Source organism: Artemia sp. Qi Xiang Cuo, chromosome 18, assembly GCF_049724085.1.
Source record: "Artemia sp. Qi Xiang Cuo chromosome 18, ASM4972408v1, whole genome shotgun sequence".
Lineage (NCBI taxonomy): Eukaryota > Metazoa > Arthropoda > Branchiopoda > Anostraca > Artemiidae > Artemia > Artemia sp. Qi Xiang Cuo.
This window is the reverse complement of record NC_142811.1, coordinates 10,922,230-10,950,011: the sequence shown is the minus strand read 5'-3', so window position 1 is coordinate 10,950,011 and position 27,782 is coordinate 10,922,230. Positions and strand designations below refer to the sequence as shown.

The following is a 27,782-nucleotide window of genomic DNA, read 5'->3' as shown; positions in this document are numbered from 1 at the left end:
TAGCCCAAATTTGCTTCTAACGTATTATATTTTAATCTTACTTTGGTGTATACCATTAGGATTGAGTGTCAGAGAAACATATTAGAAGAACATTAGGTTGAGCGTATATCATATCCATTTCCGATATCGAACCCCAGCGCCTACATTGGTAACCATATCAGCCAGCACCTATATCTGATATTTAAAAATAAGTTTGTTAACAAGACTTTTTTCTCCTAGCAAAAAATGTGCGTCTTGATGCTTTAAGAATGCATGCTCTAACTCAAGAATGCTATAAAAAGTTGACATTTTTCTTAGTGCGCCGAGAAAGGAATTAATTCTAGATAACTTAGTCGAATGCGCTTTATGCTGTAAAATTTCCCGTTCAAACGTTTTGAAAGGTAGCTAGTAATTATTTCACTTGCAAACTGCCTCTTTTCAAACAGTTCATGGTAGCAGACTGCAAGTAAGGAGCGATACGGTTCAATAGTAACCGAAACTCGTAAAAAGGAATTTTGATATTAATAATAAATCAAAAGAATTTATCTCACCTTTCTCTGTGTAAGTTGAGAATCTCACCTTGCTCATATATGGAATAATTTCGGTTTGTTTTGAGTTTTAATGTCGTTAATAACTTTCAGTTGAATAAATTTGTTTTTCCTTATTTAATTCCTCTTTAAACTGCTCTCAGTTAATGACTAGTTATGCTTAGCGTAAAGAGAGGTGTGTTGAAGAGAGCCACATCCCCCTCATATACAGGTTAATTTGTGCTAATTTTTAGTTTTAATACATCTATTTACTGTCATTTGAGAAAACTAATTGGTTTGATCTAATTATACAAATCTGGTGTTTTCGCGCAAAATTATGTCTGATGAAGTTTTAAAGAATGTACGCTTTTCTGCTATGATAAATCCATCTTATTACAGATTCCTCTACGTCGCAATGGACTGTCTGCTTGTTTTGACGATGAGCTTCAACATTTTGAATGAATCTGACTTACGGCAACCGCGCTTGGTTGCAAACCAGACATAAAAAAGGCGCCTGCTTTAATTAAGTCTCACTATTTTTTTTTCTTAAATCATATGCGTTTTTTTTATTGTATACTAAATATTTTGTTCTTGTAGGGCGAAGAATACAAAGATTGGCGCCTAGATGACACATTTCTTCACAGAAATGGTTTGCTGTACCCGATTTTCTCTAAGACCGACAAAGAACAGCACATTGCATACAACATATGTAATACTTTTTTCACTGGGTTTGTAATTCTGCAAACTCATAGGAAAGGCCAAAAACACGCAAAAAGCCAACTTGGTGGACCCAACGTGGATACTAACCTGAAAGATCTCTGTCTCTATCTCTCTCTCTTGCTTTCTCTCTCTCCCTTTCTTTCATTCCTTTCTTTGTTTTCTTTTCTTTTTTTCTTTCTTTTCTTTTTTCTTTCATTCATTCTTTTCTTCTTTCATTTTCTCTCTCTATCTACCTATCTCTTTCTTTTTCTCTCTCTCTCTTTCTTTCTTTCTTTGTTTTTTTTTCTTTATTTTCTTTTATGGATGCATGATTTGGGCTAGTAATTTTACGTGCAATTTTAATCGAGTGCAGATTCAGCAAAATAAAGCAGTGAGATTAATTGGTAAGTATGATACAGGAGTTTTAAGTACAGAGTCGATTTTTAGGAAACTTAGGATTTTGAATATAGGTCAGATTAGAGATTTTCAGATTGGGATTTTTGTGTTTATGAGTTTGAATGGTTTAGCGCTGGATGTTTTTAGTAACTTTTTTCGTTTTAACTCATTTTATCACGGATATGCTACGAGAAATGCTGGCCTAGTAAGTGATCTAGTAAGTGAGCCAAGAAGTACGGTTCGTTCTAGCCATTTGGCAAGGCACTCGGGTCCGGTGGTCTGGAATACTTTTCCAGATTCAATTCGGGAAGCGGAAAGTGTCCCGCAATTGAAAAACCGGTTAAAGAAGCATCTCCCTGCGGGTGGTTGGTGAGTTTGGCGCTGGAAGACGAGAGAGGACAAATTAAGTAATATTGTTTTTTGTTCTTTTATTAATAGATTCGTTTTATTATATTATTTTTTATTATTTATTTATTTTTCTTTTTATTATTTTTTTCTCATAATTTATTAGTCAGTTATTATTATTATTATCTCTTTTTTTATTGTTCTTTATTTGTGTTTATTTCAGTGATGATTTGGTTAGTTTTATAATTTAGTAAATGTGTACTGGTTGCGTTTTTCAAGCATATATGTTATGTGCTTTATTTGTAACCGGTCGTAATGCAGGCATGAATCATTTTTAGTAAAGTTGTTGAATCTTTCTTGATTTTCATTTCTTTTCTTTTTTCTTTCGTTTCCTTCTTTCATTTTTTCATTCATTCTTTCATTTAAGACATAGGAACTAAATAAGAATTCTCCCCAGACTCCCTTCAAGACGCGAAACACACCAAAATCCCATGCTGTTTACGTTCAGAAAAAAAATAACAAAAATATAAATGTCTACAACAAAAATATATTTTTATTATTTTTTTTTAGTCGTCATGGATTTTAATGTATTAGTTACTTAAATTGTTTTGTTGCAGTTAGGAATTCACTGGGATTTTTTGTGATATCCCTGCTTTTTAGCAGGAAGCAACATGAATGGAACAAGAATAATAAAAATTATGATGAAAGTGAAAAAATCTGAATGGCAAATGAGTAATGGATCTGTATTTATCACCAAACTTTTATTTCCGTGACGCCTTGAAGAATAGGCGTTTTTGTTAATTTATTATAGTGTTAAATATTTGGTCAGAGCTCAGTTCAACATCCATCCAGTACGACTTTCCGAACACTGACACTGCTATTATATTATTTAATTGTTTAATAAATCCTCCTCCTTCTTCTGGAGTTTTCGCGTTTCAGAGCCATACTTGATCACTGTCATTACTATAGCTTCCAATATTCTAATCTTGGTTTGCAGACTTGTCTTCCTATTCTTCCAAACTTTTTTTTAACTGTGAAAAAACACCCTGAGCCTTGGCTATTTAATGTCTTCGCTGCATCCACCATCTTTTGTAATATTACTACCCAGATAAGTAAAGCTGTCCTTTTGGTAAGTAAAAATACCCAGGTATTTTGTCTTTCTTTGGGCAGCCATTTGAATGAATGTTATGTGTTATATCATTTTGTAATAAACAGAATTGAATTGAAATATCCACTTGAATATTGTCTCTAACATTCAAATTTTTGCATGCTGCTTTTTTGGACGAATTTTGCCTCGTTCATTCTAAATTTTTTTTCAGCTCAGTACGACTTTCCGAACACTGACACTGCTATTATATTATTTAATTGTTTAATAAATCCTCCTCCTTCTTCTGGAGTTTTCGCGTTTCAGAGCCATACTTGATCACTGTCATTACTATAGCTTCCAATATTCTAATCTTGGTTTGCAGACTTGTCTTCCTATTCTTCCAAACTTTTTTTTAACTGTGAAAAAACACCCTGAGCCTTGGCTATTTAATGTCTTCGCTGCATCCACCATCTTTTGTAATATTACTACCCAGATAAGTAAAGCTGTCCTTTTGGTAAGTAAAAATACCCAGGTATTTTGTCTTTCTTTGGGCAGCCATTTGGATCAATGTTATGTGTTATATCATTTTGTAATAAACAGAATTGAATTGAAATATCCACTTGAATATTGTCTCTAACATTCAAATTTTTGCATGCTGCTTTTTTGGACGAATTTTCCCTCGTTCATTCTAAATTTTTTTTCAGCTCGCCTTGATATGGACTACAAATTTCCAAACACAAAAAAAGTAGCTGAAGAAATTGTCAAGATTTCCCCCGAACCTGAGGTACAAGAGATTGCAGTTGATCCTATGGTTTTTATGAAATGAAAGAGCATATCTTTGTTGGTGAGTATATTACTACCGGTCTTTATGCCTATAGTCAATCTTTACTTTAAATGAGAAAAAGGATAAAAAACAAAAAAAAATCAAGAACAAAAAGAGGACATATCGTTGCTGCCCATGCATGTCCATAGCTACCAATGTTGTTCAAGATGGAGGTCTGTTGGGGATTTTGTTGGGGTGATTTGAATTTGTAGTTTTCACTTTGATTCGACATCATTTCTGAGTATTCTCAGGTTATCATTCAAAATTCTCGTAAATTTGTTTTCGCAATAAATTTCTATGGTTATCCGATATAATAGTTACCATTCCTGGATCAGCATCAAAAAGGAATTTTTTTCTCACCTGACAGTTTTTCAAAGAGTATTTTTAATTTTTGGTCGCTACGGGCTGTGGTTTGCAGACAAACGGCAGCTATCAGATTGCAGCTATCTCTGCTACCATGATAATTGGTAATCTCGGTAACTTCTGAAAACAGCCACAGGACGCTACGCAACGCGTGCGTCAAGTCCGAAGTAAATATTTCTCAATTGTACAACCAGGGTCAGCTGATTTAATTGAAATGGTGTCAAATTTCTTACAGAGCTCAGGGGTTGCAAAGATCAAGTTGAAGCTTCCGAAAAAAAATTTTTTGGGGGAGGGGTGAATGGAGATTCCAATTGTAAATTAGGATTGAGGAAGGAGCGTAAGTAGTCGTGTTGTTCCTATCTTTAGCCGGGACAAGATCATATTTACTAGTCCCTCTCAGTTTATCAACATACCAGTACAGTATTTTACTATTATGCCGCCTAGCTGCATCTTCCATATTTTCGGCAATTTAATTCATGGCCTAAATTTCATGCCTCCTTAGTTCATATTCTAATGCTTTCTCTACTTTCTTTACATCCCTCTTATTTTCATATGATTATTCACTCAGATAATTCCTGTACAACTCCCTCCTCTTATTTTCATATGATTATTCACTCAGATAATTCCTGTACAACTCCCTCCTATTATTTTTATATGATTATTCACTCAGATAATTCCTGTACAACTCCCTCCTCTTATTTTCATATGATTATTCACTCAGATAATTCCTGTACAACTCCCTCCTCTTATTTTCATATGATTATTCACTCAGATAATTCCTGTACAACTCCCTCCTCTTATTTTCATATGATTATTCACTCAGATAATTCCTGTACAACTCCCTCCTCTTATTTTCATATGATTATTCACTCAGATAATTACTGTACAACTCCCTCCTCTTATTTTCATATGATTATTCACTCAGATAATTCCTGTACAACTCCCTCCTCTTATTTTCATATGATTATTCACTAAGATAATTCCTGTACAACTCACTCCTCTTATTTTCATATGATTATTCACTCAGATAATTCCTGTACAACTCCCTCCTCTTATTTTCATATGATTATTCACTCAGATAATTCCTGTACAACTCCCTCCTCTTATTTTCATATGATTATTCACTCAGATAATTCCTGTACAACTCCCTCCTCTTATTTTCATATGATTATTCACTCAGATAATTCCTGTACAACTCTCTCCTCTTATTTTCATATGATTATTCACTCAGATAATTCCTGTACAACTCCCTCCTCTTATTTTCATATGATTATTCACTCAGATAATTACTGTACAACTCCCTCATCTTATTTTCATATGATTATTCACTCAGATAATTCCTGTACAACTCCCTCCTCTTATTTTCATATGATTATTCACTCAGATAATTCCTGTACAACTCCCTCCTCTTATTTTCATATGATTATTCACTCAGATAATTCCTGTACAACTCCCTCCTCTTATTTTCATATGATTATTCACTCAGATAATTCCTGTACAACTCCCTCCTCTTATATTCATATGATTATTCACTCAGATAATTCCTGTACAACTCCCTCCTCTTATTTTCATATGATTATTCACTCAGATAATTCCTGTACAACTCCTCCTCTTATTTTCATATGATTATTCACTCAGATAATTCCTGTACAACTCCCTCCTCTTATTTTCATATGATTATTCACTCAGATAATTCCTGTACAACTCCCTCCTCTTATTTTCATATGATTATTCACTCAGATAATTCCTGTACAACTCCCTCCTCTTATTTTTATATGATTATTCACTCAGATAATTCCTGTACAACTCCCTCCTCTTATTTTCATATGATTATTCACTCAGATAAGTCCTGTACATCTCCCTCCTCTTATTTTCATATGATTATTCACTCAGATAATTCCTGTACAACTCCCTCCTCTTATTTTCATATGATTATTCACTCAGATAATTCCTGTACAACTCCCTCCTCTTATTTTCATATGATTATTCACTCAGATAATTCATGTACCACTCCATCATCTTATTTTAATATGAATATTAACTCATATAATTCCTGTACAACTCCCTCCTCTTATTTTCATATGATTATTCACTCAGATAATTCCTGTACAACTCCCTCCTCTTATTTTCATATGATTATTCACTCAGATAATTCCTGTACAACTCCCTCCTCTTATTTTCATATGATTATTCACTCAGATAATTCCTGTACAACTCCCTCCTCTTATTTTAATATGATTATTCACTCAGATAATTCCTGTACAACTCCCTCCTCTTATTTTCATATGATTATTCACTCAGATAATTCCTGTACAACTCCCTCCTCTTATTTTCATATGATTATTCACTCAGATAATTCCTGTACAACTCCCTCCTCTTATTTTCATATGATTACTCACTCAGATAATTCCTGTACAACTCCCTCCTCTTATTTTCATATGATTATTCACTCAGATAATTCCTGTACAACTCCCTCCTCTTATTTTCATATGATTATTCACTCAGATAATTCCTGTACAACTCCCTCCTCTTATTTTCATATGATTATTCACTCAGATAATTCCTGTACAACTCCCTCCTCTTATTTTCATATGATTATTCACTCAGATAATTCCTGTACAACTCCCTCCTCTTATTTTCATATGATTATTCACTCAGATAATTCCTGTACAACTCCCTCCTCTTATTTTCATATGATTATTCACTAAGATAATTCCTGTACAACTCCCTCCTCTTATTTTCATATGATTATTCACTCAGATAATTCCTGTACAACTCCCTCCTCTTCTCCATTAAACATAAAGCATTTTCACTAATATTCCTAGCTGTGTTCCCAACCTTCTTCCTTAACACATCATCAGAAATCTTACAAATTACTTTCCTAAAATTATTCCATCCCTCTTCTACATTGTCAAACTTTAAACTTTTCAGTTTAGTATTTAACTATTCCTGAAAAATTTCTCTCAACTCCCTCCTCTTCTCCATTCAACATAAAGCATTTTCACTAATATTCCTAGCTGTTCAATTAACACATTAATAATTAACACAATTAACACATTAATATATATATATATATATATATATATATATATATATATATATATATATATATATATATATATATATATATATATATATATATATATATATATATATATATATATATATATATATATATATATATATATATATATATATATATATATATATATATATATATATATATATATATATATATATATATATATATATATATATATATATATATATATATATATATATATATATATATATTGCTTGGCAAACCTCAACATAACATTTATATAACTGACTTGAAAGATCATTCGACGGACCAGTACAACTTACTGGTGTTCAACACAACAAAAAAATTAATTGTAGACTTTCTATCTTCCTTTTTTTAGTTTCTACTAAAGAGTCACTTCCACTTTTCGGGGCTTCCAGTTTTCCTGGAACATTAGTCAATTGTATTGGGGGTTTCCTTATTTTTTCTTGGCCGTTACTCTCCTTATTCTTCACTACTCTGTAAATAAATAAAAAAGAAATGTATAATACAATTTTTAGCAAAGTACAAACAACAACTTGAGTGTTAGGAGCTGAGGTGGCAGTAACCTCCCTCCAGTTTAGGGCAAATTTTGCTCGCTTCAAGTTTTAACGTTGCTTTTTACTTGTATTCGATACAAATTCTGTTAAACTTTTAGAAAAATTAACTTCGAGTTTGGTTTTGTCATATCTGTAACTAAGAATAGAGGGACAACTTCCCTGGTTAATTCTGGCAGAGAACACGGTTAGCTGTGTAAAAATCTGGATGCTATTATTCGAAGCAATGACCCCCCCCACCCTTCCTCAAAAAAAAGAAAATAATTTAGAATGTGTCTGAAGCACATATTTGTCTAAGACTAAAGACACATCACCTAGTCATAGTTAATGATCAAATGGGGTGGCCCCCCAACATTTTCTGTAAAAACCTTACATGCCCCCAGGGCGTAACTTACAACCCTTGCCCTGAGGGCTGTGGGGGAAGTGTTCTCCTCAAAAACGTAATTTTTATCTGGAAATCAACTACGCTGAAAAAAAATGGCTGTCTCAACATTTTGATTGGCGGTGTTTGGGAGAAGGGTGGGCGGGGGGGGGCGGGGGCTAGTTGCCCTCCAATCACTTTCGTATATTTAAAAGGCAGGGAGGGCAACTGCCCCTCCCAGACCGGGTTATGCCCCCCTCCCGACCCCAGTTTGCCCCCCAGAAAATAAGATAAACCTGAATATTTCAAGCATCATTAGATACACATCCGTTTTCAAATACATATTTAAATTTATAGTACTAAAAAGTACCTTTATAGTACAATTATAGTAGGCACCTACTAAATAGTACCTTCATGGTACCGAATGGCTTATTTTTTAGTTTTTACTGTCATTTTCACTTGATTTGAGAAAATTGGCTCCAACCTGCCCCCTTTCCAAATTTTGACGAAATTACGCCACTTCCCCCAACAGGCCAACCTTCATGGACCCAATAACCGTTTAGAGCTTTTAATAAGTTTGATAATAAATAAAAAAATAAATTTATTTTTTTGTACGAACAAAATGAGTGTAGATTTTGTGGTATTAGTTTCGAAGAATTCTTGAATGAATTGGTGTCTTATTGGTTGCGTTTTTAAGTACTTAAATTATTGTTCTAAAACATGGGCGCTACGGAAGACGGAGGAGGATTTGTTAGATGTTTGCCAGGGGAATTATCTACGGATAGTTTTAGGCACCCGTTTGACCGACCGTATATCAGACAAGCTGTATGGAAAACGTGGTTCTGACTACTTTCAACGACTATAATGAGCGAGAAGTTCAGATGATAACACGTTTTGCGGATGAAGGGTGACAGATTACCAAAGATCGTTCGTATCAGCCATCCACCTAGGGTCAAAGGAAAAGCTGGCCGAATTCTACTGAAGCTTGAGCTCTGTCAGAATTTTATATTATTTTTGGTCTGTAATGCGACGATTCTTGACTGCATTAAATTTTAATGAAGCTTATTATTCTAATTAGAATCTTCATTAGAATTTTAATGAAGCTTAGTCTTTGTCCGAATTTTCATATTATTTTTGGTCAATATACATAATTTTGGTGAACTTTGGTGCTGATGGGATGGCCGTGGTTGTATTTAGGAGTAGTTTGCGCTTGTTGTTAACGGGGTTATTTTCTAATATTTGAATAGACTTCATCTTTCCTCCCTATTTTGTCGCCTTTTTAGCGTTTGAAAGTTGTTTACACGTGTATGTAATAAACCGTCCCCAAATGAGCAAATTTTTAATCAAATAACAGCAATCCCTCTCCCCCCTTGTTGAAGACCGAAAATTCAACCCCGAATAGATTGGGAAATGGTCGTAACAAAGGATTTAAAGGAAATCAGAACTTCTTTTGAGGGCATAAAGAGGGAATATTTGGATAGATTGGGAGGGAAGAAGGGCATACACCGCTGCTGGCCTCAGGGGGCTTGGTGCTGCAATGAGTTGTTAGTAGTAGCAGTATATATGGTTACCAGTCATATAGTCAAAATTCCCTGAATTTATATTTTATTCAATACCTTCGGAAAATTCGTCATTTATTTCTTACATTCTGTTTGTTTTTTCCACACTCAGCCCTTCCTTATTTAAGGATGCAAATCAATTAAACTTACGAGATCATCAGAATTTTTTTTTCTTTTTCTTTTAACAGGTCCCCAAGACCAAATGATTATGTATTTCCTGTCTTAGCTTTATCAAAATTACACCCGAGGACAGGCAAGGATAAATACTCCCCCTTACAACATTCCTCCAAACCATTATCCGTTTTTGTTTGTACCTCCAGTGTACACGACGGAGCATGTAGAGCACAAAGGCGCTAAGTGCGATTTTGAAAAGGCTTGATATTTTTGCAGAAATCTTCATTTTGATGTATTTTGTACTATCAAATTAAGAGCTCAAATTTTCGGTTTCCTCCAAATTTCCTTCAATTCAAATTTCCTCTCCTCTTTCTTTAAATTTTGTCAGAAGACTAAGCCAACGATGTACACTGAGCCTCCAGTGTGGACGAAGCAACATATAGAGCGCAATGCTTCAGTTTTTTCTTCTCTGTTTTTTTCAGCCAATTTTTAGAACAAATGAATGCACAGTTGGGTGAAATTTACAATGCAATTCTATCTATATTAGTTTTTAAATAAGTGAGAATATAAGTTGAATTAACAATTCTTTTCTTAAAAATAAAACGCTTCCAAAATTAAAAACAGGATTTACTCTTCTCAAAGACACAATATATATAAAAAAATCATTTAAATCCAAAGGTGAAGTAACTCTTATTTTAGGCTTCTTTCCATGTCATCCACAAATGATTAATAAAGCAAAAAAGGTTTACCAAAATATTTTTCAGCATTGTGAAAGATTAGTTTTAGCTTATAGAGGAAGGGAAACTTATACTGGACATAAAAAATTATTTAAAACTTTTAAATTGTTTTTATTATTATTTTAAGTTTTTATTTTTATTATTTAATATTTTAAACAATTAATATTTTAAAACTATAAATTATTTTAAATTATTAAAAAAATAAAATATTCAACGCAAGAACGTAAGACTAGAAAAAAAAACTTCCAGAGTATATACATCGTTGATTTGTGAAGTTCTGTTTTTTTTTTAAATACTAAAAAAAATTCCAGCTAATACTAAAACTTTTTGAAAATTCATCATTGAACCGAAAATTATGAACACTAGCAGGGGCGTAATTTTGTCATAATCCTGGGGGGGGGGGAGTTGGAGCCAATTTTCCGGAATCAACAGAAAATAAAGGTAAAAACTAAAAAAAAAGACAAGCCGTTTGGTACCATAAAGGTGCTATTTAGTACTTTAAAAATACTATAAAGGTGCTTTATAGTGCTATATAAAGGTAACTTATAGTACTATTAAGATAAATATGTACGAAAGAACTGATCTGTTGCTGTTGATGCTTGAATTATGCAGGTTTATCTTAGTTTTGACAAGATTTTGGAATAAATTATATTTCAGCTTGGGAGGGGGGGGGCAAACTGAGGTCTGGGAGGGATAATTGACCCCTCAGGCCTCAAAGCAAATTAAGCCCCTGAGTACTAGACAACATCTAGATAAGTTGTAACAAGTTATCTTTGTTGCTTAAAGAAATAAAAATTCATGATATGATTAGGAAACAACTACGCGAGAAAAGAAGAAAACTCAAAGAAGAAGAAAACGGACCGAGGGTCTTAGCGCTGTTCACTCCAAAGTTTCTTTCATGTCTGAAAGACAACTTCAAGTCATTATAAAGCAAAAATTGTAAGCAGCAGAGCACTTTGAATTTGCGCTGTCAAAACTTCACTGGCAAATCAAGTATGATATTTTCACAAAGAGATATTAATCTTTGCAAGAAAGTAAACTTTGAAAAAGAATGTTGACAATAAGAACTTCTAATAGCAGCTTCTTTTTTTATGGCAATAGAATGACATATTTCAGTTGCCAGTACAAAGGATCTTAGGCGAAATGGGAGGGGGAAATCATTGTAATGTCGGCATCGCCATCTATTTATTAAAAAAACTGGCCAAAGATGTCCCTTTTATTGACTTAACCGTTCAGTCTACCATTTTTTTATTTTTATATTTTACACAAAGACAAAAAGAAAACCATATGGCATGAAACTCGCTTTAACGAAATTTAAGAAAAGCTTGTTTAGAGAAAAAGTGAAGAAACTACAAATGAAATTCAAGTATATTTAACACGGAACTAAACCTCTTTCTAAACTATTCAAATTTACTTCTACAAGATTTTTATCAGATAAATGACATATTTTATTTGCAGATTTTGTTGAACTGTGATGTCATTGCAACAGAAAAAAAACGGTACTTATGCATTATATGGGCCTTTACAAGGAAACCAGTCACGAAAAACCCGCCAGAAGGGTTAATTCAAGAGACCTCTATAGAGTAATACAATGCAAAGCGTGGTTTTCATAGCTTTTGCGATATTTAAACTGTTGTTTTTTGGGGCTTAGGGAGGGGGGAGGTACCTAGGTTAGGTTACGTATTTAATATATGCTATGCTTTACCCCCACCCCTCGCTAATGTCCAAATATATAGCCCAATTTTGTTTATAAACTATTATATATTCATCCTATTTTATTTTATTTCATTAGCATTAACCAAACTTGACTTTTTAGAAGTGCCCATATAATGCGCAAGATGTAAAAAATAGATGCTACTACATGAAAATATAAACACGTATTAAGTCAAAGTAAATGTTGCATTGCGTAGGATCTTGATTCCAAAGCGGATCAAAAACTGAAAAGATCGAACATTAACTTTGTATTAATTTTGTATGAATATAGTTAACTAGCATGTTTATTCCGTTAACTTCTGCACAATTATCGTAAAATTGGGAAAAATGGACACAAATTAATTATTTATTTCCCTCAAAAATCGAGGAGTATATAAAATACATAAATGAAATTGCAAAGGAACAACAAAATACTTCAGCAAACGAAACAAAGTATTGATTTAAAATAGACTTAAAATATTACTGAATAAAATCCATAAGAAAAAAAAATCTAATAAGAATTTACGAGAATTAAGGTATCAAAACCCATATTTTCCTTATTTTACTCGTGACTCAACAAAGTTACTCATGCTTTAACAATCATTATAATGCATATTACTTATTTAGTAAAATAAGTAATATGCATTCTGCCCTCCCACCTTATAATGCAGTGAGGGGGGAGGGGCAGCAGCTGCTATTGCGGGGAAGCCTGCCATTTCCTATACGGACAATAAGGAACCAAGAACGCCATCTACTACTTAACGCATTAGTATGTATTAAGGCTTTAGTTAACAAGCCATTCCAAGTTTGTATTTCACTAGCTTTAATTCTCAGGTAAATACGAATTAAATTGCAATTTTTACCTGCAACTCACTCATTATTACTTCTGAACGAAATACTTACTCGACATTCTCTTCTTCTTTAATTTTTTTGGTCAAAAATCTCTTTTCTCTGTCGTAGATCATCTTAGTGATAACGATGGGATGTTTGCGCCCTATTTTTTTGTCAATTACGGTGGCTACTAAGTCAAGAACTTGGTGGACTTGTGGTATCCAATCCTGGAAATCTTTCTTCTGAAACTTCTTCGCAACGTTTGGGTAATGTCTCTCCTAAAAGAGAACGAATATTTACATTCTGAAACCACAGAGATAAAAATCTATCATATTCAACGAGCAATAAAACATATAATTCTAATTTTTTTTTCTTGAAAGGAAACAATCATTTTTTCTGAAAACCTCTTTTATTAAAACGAGCAATAATTATACATATATTTCTCAACTTTTTCTCGAAAATGGCATTATATTTTTTATTGAAAATCTATTCTATTAAAATTCGCATCTATCCTATCCTAAAATTGGCAAATTACCATTTTCCAGCGTGAAAAAATGACCAAGTCACAGATTTGAGGAAATTCGTTTCCTCCTTCCAGCCCATTAAAATGTTTCGTTAATCGCTTGCTGACTGAAATTAAATTCTACTGAATATTGAAAGTCTTGAGCATAGAAGGGAGGAGTTTCAAGACACAATTTGTTTGTTGACAAAATTGCTTTGATGGCATTCTGTCTAAAAGGCTGAGTGATTAGCAATCATGTTATTACTATTCTTAAAACTTTTTGTATACAGCGACCTCTTAATTAATTAGCTGCCTTGTTTACTGATATATTATATGCAGCGCAATAGCGCTACCCAAGTAAAGAGCGATGTGGGCACAATGTATGATTTTTTTAGACTAGGACACTTTGTTTAGACGGAGTTGTCGTAGAAACTTCGAAAGGGATTGATTCGATTGGAAATTGAAAGTTCTAGTACCCTTTTTAATAGTCAAGAGTAATTGAAGGGCAGCTATCCTCCCCCCAAACACACTCATCCATTATTTTCTCAAACACATCCAATCAACATTTTTAGATAGCCATTTTGTTCAGCATGTTTAAAAGGTCCAGTAGTAATGTCCATGGAGATGACTTTCCCCTTCCCCCCGGCCCTCAGGGCAAGGGCTATAAGTTATACAAGTTACCAATTATTAGCATATAATGTTTTAATGGAAGGGGTGGTCGTATGAACTTTGGAGGGGGCTCATTCAATAGGAAATCAGAGTCAAAAGTGATCAGAGGACAACAAGTCCCCACCCCCCACATATTCTTTATCCCAAATACATCCGATGGAAATTTTGAGATTAAATTATTTGTTTTTCAAAATCGTCTAAAGAACATATAACAATTCCTCCAGAGCAGTGTTATATGTTCTCCCTTTGCTCCCTTTGACATACAAGGTTTTTATGGAATGGATGGTCACATAAACTTCAGTTGGGGCTCATTTGGATGGAAATTGAAAGTTATACTGCTCTTTTTAAGAGTCAAATGACTCGAGGGAAACAAGCCTCCCCCACACGCCCATTATTTCCTAAAACAAACATACAATCACAATTTTGAGACATCTCTTTTCTTCAGCATTATTGAAAGATCCAGTAATTATGCCTTTGGAAATGTCACCCCTAATAGCCCTCAGGGCATGGGCTGTAAGTTAGGCAATTCGTTCATTGTTTACATACAACATATGATAATGAGAAAAGTGTACAGCTTATACCTTTACTTTCCCAAAATCGAAATGCATTCAGGTGAGCCTTTCAGGGAATACTGAGGGGAGTGTTGAACTAAATTAAAGCACGATATGTGCATATGGGTTGTCAGAAGGGTGTAACTCATGAATGACTGAGTATATTAATTTGAAACTTCCAGGAAATGATAAAGGAGATGATTGATTGACCAAAAATGCAATATTTGTACACTATTACAACTACGACTACATCTACCACTGCTTCTATTGCTACCACAATTACAACTACTATCCCTACTATTTCTAAAACTACTTCTTCTGTAGCAAGTACTGCCAAGGCTGAGGATATTGAAATAAACATCTGAGGAAACGTTACGAAGAATGTTGAACTAAATCAAAACATACTACGTGCATACAGATTGCTGATAGAGGCGTATATTATTGGAAAGGCTTACTGTATCAAGAGGAAACTTATGGGGCATCATGAATGGGATATTCAACTGACTACAAGGCAACATTTACCTGCTACTATTGCATATTAATTCTGCTGTTACTACTACAACGACTACTACTACTACTACTACTAATAACAATAATAATAATACACTATTATTGCTACTACTGTTCCTACTACTATCGCTAATCAGTCGCGGAAAAAGCGGGGTAGCATAGTAGCAATGCTACTGGGCAGTTTTCACGGCCTAGTGAAATCTGCTGGCAGATTTTGAAATTCATTGTCAGATTTGGCAGCTTTTGGAATTCTGTCGAATTCTGCTACTGGCACTTTGGGAACTTTTTCCATACCTGCAACTACTACTTTGATACTAGTACAATTAAGGCTACACGTATGAAGGTGGAAATTCGACAGAATATTGATGGGAATTTGAACTAAATCAAGACACATTATGTGCATGCAGATTGTCAAAAGGGCGTATCTCCAGAATGGATTACAGCATCAAGTTGGAACTTCCACAGAATACTAAAAGGGGAAGATCAATTGACAAAAAGGTAATATGTGCATGCCACTACTAACACTACTGCCACTGCTACTTTTACTAATACTACTACTAATGCTACTGTTGCTACTAAACTACTCCAACTACTACTTCTATTACAACAACTTATAAAGCTTAGAGTGTTAAGATGAAAACGGTGTCAAAGGGGGGTCAAAAGGGCACATTAGTAATATTTTTGAAACGTCTTACCGCATCAAGGTGAAATTTCAGGGGCATCATGAGGGAGATGTTCAACTGACTAAAAGGAAACATTTACCACAACTACTGTCATACTAATACTATTAAGGCTAAGTCTACGAAGGTGAAAATTTGAGAGAATATTCAGGGCAAATTTGAACTAAATCCAAGGACACTATATGCATTCAGATTGTTAAAAGAGCGTATTTTAATAATTGATTTGTGTATTAAATTAAAACTCTCAAAGAATGCTTAAAGGGGAAGATCAACTGACCAAAAGGCAACATGTGCACGCTACTAATAATGCTACTACAACTGCCACATCTACTAGCTCTAGTAAGGCTAAGAGCATAAAGATAAAAAAAACTCAAGAAGTGTAAGAATATACAGGTTATCAAAAGGACAAATAGGCAATGTCGTATCAATGACTAATTATATTAATTTGAAAACTTCCAAGTTTGATGAGGGAGATGTTCAACTGAGCAAGAGGCAATACGTTGATTTTACTGCTACTTCGAGCACGAGTGCTATTACTGTTAATACTGCTAATAGTACTGCTAGTACTAATACAACTGTTGTGACTGCTATTCTAACTATACCTAAGGGTATGAAGGTGAAATTTCCAGGGGATTTTTAAGGGGGAGGTGAAATGAATCACAACACATCGTACACGTGCAGGTTGTCAAAAGGACATATCAGCAATATCTTAGGAACAGTTTGGTGTGTGAAGTTGAAACTAAAAGGGCTTGTTGTGAGGGATGTTGAACTAACCACAAGAAATTATTTGCATCAAAATACTTCTGCTTCTACTCACACTACTGCTGCTGCTACAATTACTGCTACCATAATTACTACTGTTATTATTATCACTGCTACTAAAGCTAAGGCTATTACTATTAATTCTACTGCTACTACTACTACATACTATTACTACTGCAACTACTATTACCACGGGTGCTATACTACTATTACTACCGGTGCTACTACTACTGCTACTTAGGCTAACGGTATTAAGGCGAAAACTTTGGGCAAAATTGGAACTGTATTGACCTAGTTCGAAACACAATACGCCCACACAGGTTTTCAGAAGGACATGTCAGCAATATTTCAAAAACGTTCGATTGTATTAAGGTTGAAACTTTCATCGTTTGTTGAAGGAAATGTTGAAGAAAACCAAAGCTGCTATATGCATACTGCTATTAATGCTACTACTGCTACAACAAAAGCTAAGGGTATTTAGATGAAGCTTTCAAGGAATATTTAGGTGGATGATGAACTAAATCAAAACAAACTACTTCTTTTGTTTAGCATAGTTAAACGGTCCATTAACTATATCTCAAGTGGTATTGGATATTTCAACCCTCCACAGTTATAAAATTTGCCCATTACGTTTTAAAACTATTTCAAAAGGCACTGTCTGTATAATGGTTGCCAATAAGACATTTCAGCAATACCCCAAGATCAACTGAGGTTATTAAGTTGAAACTTTCAGGGGTACTGCTATTTCTTCTTCTGCTCTTCAATCTAACTAAACCAAAAGAGTGTAAGTGTGTCCGGATTGTAGAAGATCATAGAAAGAATCTTTTTAAGATGGTATTACGTTTTATTTTTCAGGTCAACTAGAGGAGGTATAAAACTATATTAAACATATTTGTGTCAAGATTTTCAAAGGGGTGCATGTTGCTAAAAATTGTTGAAAAATTATTCCAATATACAAATAGCACGCCAAATTATAGATTGTTACAGAAAAAACAGAAAAGATATAAAATATGATCTTCGTTTTCCATCAAAAAGACTGTTTCAGTAAAAAACGAACAGAAATTATGTTAAAAAATACTTTTTTCACAAAATAGATTATTCAAAGAAAAGTAAAGAACTCCATTAAAACCAACATAAGCCGAAATAAAATCAAATAATCTACCGAGCGTCAAACTACCACAAATCACCATCAATAAATAAATAAAATCCAAAACGAATAGAAATTGCAATAAATATCCGAGTCAAACTAAAAAAAGCAGAAATTAACATGAGTAGGGTTGACAACCCCCACACCTTCTCAAGGCCACTGCATAATTTCTACTTTACTGAAAAAAAACATTTTGAATGTTTTCAGTTTTCAACTTTAATAAATTCAAAATTATTAAGACTTTAAGGGATAGATATCAGCATACGTATATTAAACTGACGATGTACATTCATTTGTACTTTTTTTTTGTAAAGTACCAATTATGTAGTGGCTTTGAGTAGGTATGGGGTTTTTCAGCCCTACTCATGTTAATTTCTTTTTTTTTGGTTTGACTCGGTTATCTATTGCAATTTCTGTTCGTTTTCGGTTTAATTTATTTGTTGATGTTGTTTTTTGGTAGTTTTACGCTCGGTAGATTATTTGATTTTATCTCTGTTTATCATGGGTTTAATGGAGCTCTTTACTTTGTGTTTGAAAATTTATTTTGTGGAATTTTTTTTAAATTATTAACAGGACAGATCAACTGAAGTTTGAACGACAAGAGTAGAGTGATACGTTTGAGCTTTGACATTCAAATTAGTAGTCTTCAATACAATATATTATTATTTTGGAATGGATTTTCGCCTGTCTTTCTTTTCACTGAGCGAAGTATAGTCCACTGGTACTAAATATATAAAGAGCCAAATGGGAAAGGATTTATGGGAATTCATTTCGACTTTTCCGAGAACACAAGATTTTGACGATTAGGCTAATGTAGCGGTAGGAGCGATTTTTTCGGGCTGATATCGACTTTCAGTGACACCCCAAGTTTGTGCAAGAAGCAAGGATTTACGTTCTTTTTCCGACTATCGCACAACTACTAAATTTTGTTTCAAGCTAGAAAAGAAACAATATAATTTTAATCACATCACTTCAGCCAGATTGAGATTTTTCCAGACTATTGAAGCCAAATTGACCAGATTTAATTTACTTCTTAAACAGAGGCTAATACCATTTACTGGTTAATTTTCAACATGGCGAATTGAAGGAATATGTGTATTCTATAATGCTCTGTTTACGTTTAAATATTTAGCTTCGGAGTTACCATCATGTTTTTCAGGAATGTTTAGTCTTGCGTCTACTATTCACGATCATTTGACACGATCTTCTCAGTTGATGCAAAGACCAGCTATGGTCACGTCTAGGTCTAGGTTTTCAATTTGCCATGTTGTTCCGTTAGTTTGGGAGAGTTTGCCAGAGGATTTGAGGAATGTTGGGGGTTTGCAGGATTTTTGTAAGTCGCTAAAGAACCATTGTTTTGATGTGTATATTTTGAATGGATTAGTCCACGCCACTTAAGTTTTGTTTTTGAGGAGGGTTTAGTTGCAGCTGAATATGATTATAATTATTATATTTTTGTTGGGTGTTGTTTGGAGGTTCGTTGGTTTTCGGGTCCGGTAAGTTGAGCTCTAATTATGTTGTTTTTTTTTTCTATTTTTTTTTCTCTCTTTTTTTTGTTTCTTGTTTTTTTTTTATTTATTAGGAGGGTTTTCTCCCGCAAAAGCATTGCTTCAGGGAATCGATGATGTATATATTTTTTTTAAATAAACCCATTGTTACTTACTTACTTAACTGTTCTAGCAGTCCTGACACTTTTAGGGTCAGTGGATGATTAATCATTAACCCCATAGCCCCCTGATCCGAGTGGTCACAGAGGTAAATAACCGCCTGTTTAAAACAGGGGGCTTCTAGCATCGGGGTAGTAATTAGGAAGTGGTGTTGCAAGCGCATTGAAGTAATGAGTTTACCTTAGCTATTAAGGACAAAACGCCAGTATGCGCAAAATTGCGTCGGAAGTTACGGGCTTCCATGGTAGTAAAATCTTTATACTTGTGGTGAAATTTGCACACAAATGTTGCTACCAATACCAAATAATACCCAATATTGGGCAGTTCACTAAGTGGCTACTCTTAGGATAACTAACCACAGCAGAGCAATCAATCATTTTTCTGATAAGGCAACAGACGGCACATACGCCATGCAGGGTCTCGCACGTCGCAGTTACTGCCTTTCCAGGAAAATGCAAACACGCTAGCAGTAGGCTAATTGCTGCTCAACAACCTCGAATAATTTTCCAGTAATCGATAGTGGGCAAGCCGCCTCAATCGCTTGCAACCCGGTCGGACTAGGGACATTAATTTCTATTAGGTGATCCCCAATAACATCTAATCCAACCAATAAAAGTCCCTTTTCTTTGAGTACCGGAGAAACCCGCTCAGCAATGGTGCGATCAGTAGTCGTTAGTGGCCGCACTTCACCACGGCCACCGGCCGCGAAATTACCACGCAGCTCACCAGTGGGCGGGATGCGTACCACACAGTAAGGAATCGGCTGCCCATCCACTATCAGTAGCCGTTTATCGCCCTGTTGGATCACCGGCAAATAGCGCTGTGCCGTACAGTAGCGCTGGCCATAGTCAGTTAATAGCTCAATCAGTGCCGAAGCGTTACGATCATTAGGTTGTAAATAGACCACCGAGCGCCCCCCCATGCCATCGAGAGGTTTGAGGATAATCTACCGGTGTTGCTGATGGACCTGGCGTAGAAGCGGCATCTGTTGGGTCACCAAGGTCTCTGGCATCAATTCAGCAAACCCGGTGGCAAATATTTTTTCATTGCAATCACGCAGTGCTTGCGGCCGATTGATAATCAGGGGGGCGTGGTGGCTGCAGTTGATCCAGCAGTTGGGTTAGTGTCAGATAGTTACTATCAAAGGGGGGATCTTTACGAATTAACAGCAAATCGAGCTGGTTGAGCGGTAGGGTTTGTGGCTGTGCGAAGCTAAACCAAGCTGCTGCCTGTCGCTGGACACGCAGTGGCCGACTATTACCATAGACTTGCCTATTGAGTAGAAAGATATCGGCTACTTCAAAATAGTGCAGCTGCCAACCTCGTTGTTGTGCAGCCAGCAGTAGGGCAAAGCTGGTATCGGTATCGATGTTGATGGAGCCAATAGGATCCATAATAATGCCACAATTAATCATCAAAGAGACTCCAGTGTCATGGAAGAAGAGGGGGGAGCCTGAATCGCCATGGAATTCATGGTCACAAAACTCTCGGCAGCTGCGGCAATGGTATGATCAATATCGGCTTCCGTATGTGCCAGTGAAATAAACTGACTCTCGAAGGGCGATGGTGCTAAATAGACACTTCGTGCTAACATCTGCTGAAAAAACTGCCAAAAGCGTTGATGATCACATTGCCGAACCTGATGCTCGTTAATTACTGACGACCGATCGGTAAACAGTAACCCCAACAGGCCACCCACTGACTGCACTAATAGAGGGATAGCCGCCTGTTTAGCAGCTTGTTGTAAGCCATCGGCTAACCGTTGGCTTAATGCCTGCAGGCGCGGAGGATAATCGATCTGTTCCAGCAGTAGCTGTAAACTAGCCAGACCTGCTGCCAGGATGATCGGATTCCCCGATAGGGTACCGGCTTGATAGACTGGCCCCTCATGGGCCACCTGCGCCATAATCTCTCGGCGGCTGCCGAAGGGGCCAACCGGTAGCCCACCGCCGATAATTTTGCCTAAACAGGTGAGATCGGGGCGCACCCCATTATGATCCTGGGCACCGCCTAACCCTAGTCGAAAGCCGGTCATGACCTCATCAAAAATTAATAAGCATCCCTGTTGATCACACAGCGTCCGCAACCCTGGTAAGAAATCAGTCAATAGTAGAATACAGCTCATATTTCCTGCCACTGGCTCAACCATTACTGCCGCGATCTGCTGTGGATAGCTGTCGAAGACGGCAGCAACACTGACTAAATCATTATACGGAACTACGATCATATCTTGGACAACGCCCAGTGGAACACCTTGGGAATCAGCTTGGCTATGCGTCAACACCCCTGAACCCGCTTTAACCAATAGGCTATCAACATGCCCATGGTAACAGCCGGCAAATTTAAGGATTTTCCGCCGACCTGTATAGCCACGGGCTAAACGGAGTGCACTCAGTGTCGCCTCCGTGCCCGAGTTAACCATTCTGATCTGCTGCAGAGAGGGCATACATTGCGTCAATAATTGCGCCATTTCCACCTCTATCGCCGTCGGCACCCCGAAACTGAGGCCATGTGCACAGGCGTCAATCACCGCTTGCCGAAACTTAGGATGATTATGACCAAGGATCATCGGCCCCCAAGCGCCTACATAATCAAGGTAGTGGTTACCATCAACATCCTGCAGATAGGCGCCTGCTGCCGAAGCAATGAAACGCGGGCAACCACCAACACTTGTAAAAGCACGTACGGGTGAATTGACCCCACCTGGGATCCACTGTTGCGCTTGGGTGAATAGTTGAGTTGAGCATTTTAACATCATGATGATTATCGTTAACTCACTGGTAAGGTAGACTGATGACAGCGTTGAGTGACTAAATCTTTAGCGACTATTATAAACGGATGTTTCCCTATCATAGTTACTTGTCAAGTATTTATCTAGATTATTTTAGGTTAACCGGGTAAAGCGATAAGTTTAGTTAAATTTTCTAGTTTTCCGTCAGCTAATAAAGTCTATTTAACGCAAAAGACTATCAATATTTATATAACTACTATACTATTGGAAGCTCATTAACTAATAAAGAATCAACAGGACAACAGAGTGACGGCAAAATAAACATTTTTAATACTCAACAGAGATTCTAATCCTAAATAAATTTATCTACTGTTGCTGGCCTAAAGGCAGTCGTTGCTAAGAATTTAGTAAAGCAGAGTAGACACAGGGAACGACGTCTTAATAAGAGGCCTACAGGGTCATGGAGAGACTGACTCCCTAGCAAGTATACACGGATAGAGGCTTGTCTCTGCAGGAGCGACTTTAATTTAACCTCTTTTGGTCACAGAACTAACTGCGGATATAGTAATCTTGTTTTACTGCCGGTTCGGAAGTGCAATATTAAGATTTTGCTACTATTTTTTCAATTAGTTTATCTGCAACGTCAACAAGCGCTAGCCAAACCATTTTAGTGGTTTATTATAACGCCAAATTTCTCCTTGAACTGATGGCTGAATTATGACGACTAGAATCTGTGGTAGCACGCTACTCCACTATCACTTACTCGGGCAGGGACCGGTAGTTTCACTGCTGCATGGGCTGTTTGGCAGTTTAGATAACTTAGGGATACTCGCGCGTGATCTGCAGCGTGACCACTGTGTGGTTTCCATTGATCTACGCAATCATGGTCACTCTTTTCACCATCCACAGATGGACTACGCCAGCCTGGTGGCTGATGTGGTTGCCCTGCTATAGCAACTCTCACTACCGCCGGATACCCTGATAGGCCACTCCATGGGCGGCAAGGTGGCGATGGCGATGTCTCTATTAGCGCCGCAGTGGCTGCGACGGCTAGTGGTGCTGGATATAGCACCGGTAGCCTATCAGCAATTGCGCCATCAGGCGATATTTGCCGGGTTAGCATCGGTTACTGCTGCTGGGGTTACTCAACGCTCTGAAGCGAACGAGATACTGCGAGCTGCTTCATTAGATGAAGAAGAGGTACAGTTTTTACTGAAATCCTTTGTTAATGGTCGGTGGCTTTTTAACTGGCTGGTCCTGCAGAGCTGCTATCCGCAGATTAACGGTTGGCAGATTACCGGACAGTGGTCAGGGGCTGCCTATTTTATTGGCGGACAGCTGTCCGATTATCTAGTGGCCGCATATTATAATGCAGCAAAGCAGCATTTCCCGAAAGCAATTATTCACCACATACCCGAGGCTGGCCACTAGCTGGTTGCTCAGCATCCAGCTGCCGTATTAGCGCTAACTCGCCGGCTGCTTAGCCAACCACTAGCGGCATCATCCGCATAATCTGATTGACATCAAAGGAAATTCGGGTAGGATCTACAACCTACGCCAAGGGGGGGGGCGTGTTTGTTACCTGATCTCCTTAACAACTGAAGTCTATTGAGGCGCGTTGGCTGAGTGGTCATGCAGCGGACTGCAAATTCGCGGACCTCGGTTCAATTCCGGGACGCGCCTCCATCGCGTGGTTTTCATTTGCGCTTAGGTAATCCGTAGACTTTTGCCAGACAGCCTATCTTAGTAAACTGACGCTTCGCCGGGTGGACGGGTTTTAAAACGCCGGTGTAACCACAGGTACTGCTCGGGTGCCTGTAAAATGGCCTGATCAATCGCTTGGTTGAGCTGTCTTGCCAAATCAATCGGCTGGCAGTTGGTGGCTACCGCCAACGGTGGCTGCAGTTGCACAGTATAGCCGTTTCCTTGGGAATGTCGTTGTGGGATAACAAGCACAAGTGCCGATTGGTGTTGTTTCCATAAAAAGTGGGTGCCCAGTGTAGTCGCAGCCTTATCGACCGCAAAAAAGGGGATAAAGCTGCTGGCGCGCGGCCCATAGTCATGATCCGGGGCATACCATAGTATCTCACCCTGTTTTAACTGCCGGATCATCGCTTTGAGATCTTTTCGGTCGATCAACGCCTTATTAGAGCGCAGGCGCCCGTAGACCTGCAACCACTCTAGTAGCGGATGCTTATGTGGCATATAAACCCCGATGCTAGTACATTGCACCCCGAAGATGCGTGCACACAACTCCATGGTACAAAAATGCATGCTAATTAACAATGCTGCTGTTAGATCGCTGCAGTTGGTGAATGATCTCAATTCCCTGGAGGCAGCACCAGCGGTTGATACGTCGGTCAGACCAAAACCAGGCCATGCCACATTCGATCAGCCCCATGCCGACAGACTCAAAGTTAGCGATTAAGCGCTGCTCTAGCTGCCCAGGGGTGAGTCCTGGGAAGCAGAGCTGCAGATTACGACGAGCAATATGAACACGACGTTTAGCCCAGCGCATCGACCAGTGACCCAAACGTTTACCTATAGCTTGTAACCAAGGATAGGGCAGTTGTACCAGTAAAAATAGCAGGCCGATCGCCAACCAGAGTGGCCAATAACGCAGTCTGAGTAGTCTCCACTGCCATCGAACGTGGGCATTTTCAATTAGCGTCTTACTACTTTTCAAGAATAGTTATGGTAACAACGCTGATAACAAAGCGGATAACAAAGCTGATAACAACGCGGATAACAACGCGGATAACAACACTGCCAGCGAAGGGTCGTCTGTTGGAAAACCCAGATCCAGCGCCGACTGTAAATTAAAATTGCTTGGTTGTTGGGTCAGGATTGCATTAAGTGCAGGATCAAGTGTGTAGCGAAGTTTCGCTGCCGATACCTGGGGAATGCAAGCTTTAATCAAATCTTTGGAAGTGACCGCCTGTCCAGGTAGGGTAACGGCACCGGCTGAGCCCCATTCAGCTGTGGATCGTTGTGCAGCATGCAGCAGCTGATGGGCCAAAGTTTGCGTGCTGATCAGCCAGAGTGGTAGAGTCGGATCAATCGGCCATTCAACGGTTTGGCCAGCCTGTAGCGCGCTTAGCAAGGAACCGATTAACCCGCTAATACTTGGTGGCATTAATCGAGGGGGTCCAGCCGCAGTAGAGGTAAGCGCAAGATCCGAGCATCGAGAAGTCCATGGCCTACATAGTCACTGATCAACAGCTCACTTAAAGCTTTTTGGCGACCGAAAGAGGAGCTTGGCTGCAATGCCTGTGGATCGGTGGCATTGGCGGAACCGACACAAATCGAGCTGATCATGATTAAGCGACATGCTTTATAAGTCTGTTGACAAATTTCCAGTAATTGACGCGTTACCTCAAAATTGACCTTAAAGCCAAAGACCATATCAGCTTCAGTTTGTTGATAGCCAACCGTCGCCAAATAAAAAGGCTAGTCAGGTGGTTGGTAAAAAAGAGATTTCAGGGTTCCTGGGGCTGCTAGGTCAGCGATTTGGCAACGGATGTGGGGATCGGGGGTGGGACATTGTGGTGGAGCCACATCGACTAAATAGAGCTCAGTAACCTCTAAGCCCTCCTTGACCGCCAGTAGCACCTGTGCCTAACGCTGGCCTAAAAAACCAGTGGCACCGGTAATCATAATTTTAATTCACAGCTCCCAACCAATAGCTCCCAAAACGGGTCACGCTGTAACCGCATCGGTTAATCATAAGATGTTTACCGGATAATACAAGGTCATTCCGGTAAAATTGTTTACCTTTCAGTAGAAGGCTAGTGAGGGTCTATCCAGTGGCCTAGTTTATTGGCTTTCGTCGCCAGATAGTGCTGATTATGTGGGTTACGACCAACTAGCAGCGGCACGCACTCAATGATCTCAATGCCCGCTTGCTGTAAGGTGGCGACTTTATGCGGATTATTAGTTAGCAAGCGCACGCGACTAACCTCTAACAACTGGAGCAGTTGGGCACAGAGGCCGAAATTTCGAGCATCGGCAGCAAAACCCAGCTGCTGGTTAGCTTCTACCGTATCCATTCTGGTATCTTGCAGTGCATAAGCACGCAATTTATTGACTAGGCCAATACCGCGCCCCTCCTGTCGATGATACAGCAGTACCCCACGGCCTGCTTGGGCAATCGCCTGCAAAGCATGCTGCAGCTGAGAACCACAGTCACAGCGTAAGCTAAACAACGCATCACCGGTTAAGCATTCAGAGTGTAGGCGGACGAGTAGCGGATCAGTTGTCGGTAGTTCACAAAAAATCAGTGCCAGATGTGCTTGTTGGTTGTTGGGTTCCTGAAAGGCAACCAATTGAAAGGTGCCCCAGGAGGTGGGTAATTGCGTTTCAGGAACACGTTGTAAAATCATAACTGTTCAAAAACCTTTAGCAAGGACCAAAGAGTTCAGTAATTGGATGAAGTAGTATCAGAAGACCTTCCATCCACTTTTAATAACAGTGCTTATATTACTGTAATTACTAAAAATAGCGAGACAGTTGATCGGCGGTGAGGATAGAAAAGCGTCAACAGCGAGTTGGTTTTGGATTCTCAGCAATCTATGTAGGTGCCACTGTGTCCGTTTCCAAGGTGATAATTAACAGTTTGTCACCAAGAATTATCTAATAGCCAAATAATCAGTTAGGTATTCTCTAGTTGATATTAATAATTCATCAGGCTCATCAGAGAATGGCTGTTGAAGTCGGTCCCAATGGGGTTCACGATAGTGAATTTTTCCCATGTGACTCAATCCGTGACGCCGTTAACTGCTCTAAGTTTCGGCGGCTTGTGCTCATGATACTAGAACCTGCTACGGTATGGTGAAACGTAAAGGCGCTAAAGTTACTGGCTGTGCTTTGGGAAGCTAAACATTCTAAAAATGCCGTTATCATCGCACTCAGGAACGGCTAATTGGCACATACAATGAAGAGATTGCAGATATCATCACGGTCGATAACTGAAACGGCCATTACAGGCGATAAGCGATGCTGCTCCTTTTAACTCAGCTTTCATAACTATAATGCACAAGTCAGTGAAATGCTTGTCAGCGTCAAATTATTGAATAAATTTACCGCATTGGGAATGCCGGTGCGTGAAACTACAGCGGCTAAAATGGCTAAGTTTTCCTGAGGAAGATTTAGTCAACAATGCCTAGCAAACCTACTGATACGGAAAAGTAGCTTTTTCCTATAGCTTAATTTTTTCTATTTGAAACTCTCCGGGATTCAGAAATTTCTCGTAGCTACAGCCTAATTAACTTTTAAATTTTCCAGCTATTATCTACTTAACAAAATGGGCTATACGTTTAAGTCATTCTAGCTCATTAAAAAAAAGAAGTCGACAGCCGTTTCATCAGTAACTAAGCCGGTTTAACTTGTTGTTCCTACTGGATTTTTATCTTTTTTTTCTTTTTTATGTCGTT

General features: G+C 37.8%; 1 long non-coding RNA gene across 1 annotated transcript in view; it reads right to left on the bottom strand.

The window, feature by feature from the left end:
• Positions 1-7,496: 7,496 nt before the first annotated feature.
• LOC148941202 (uncharacterized) overlaps positions 7,497-27,782 on the bottom strand; it is an 88,810-nt gene continuing 68,524 nt past the window's right edge. Inside the window, exons 2-3 of the long non-coding RNA XR_016143281.1 lie at positions 13,204-13,409; positions 7,497-7,760 (exon numbers count right to left, since the gene is read on the bottom strand). This is a non-coding gene — a long non-coding RNA (uncharacterized LOC148941202). The remainder of the gene's footprint in view (positions 7,761-13,203; positions 13,410-27,782) is intronic.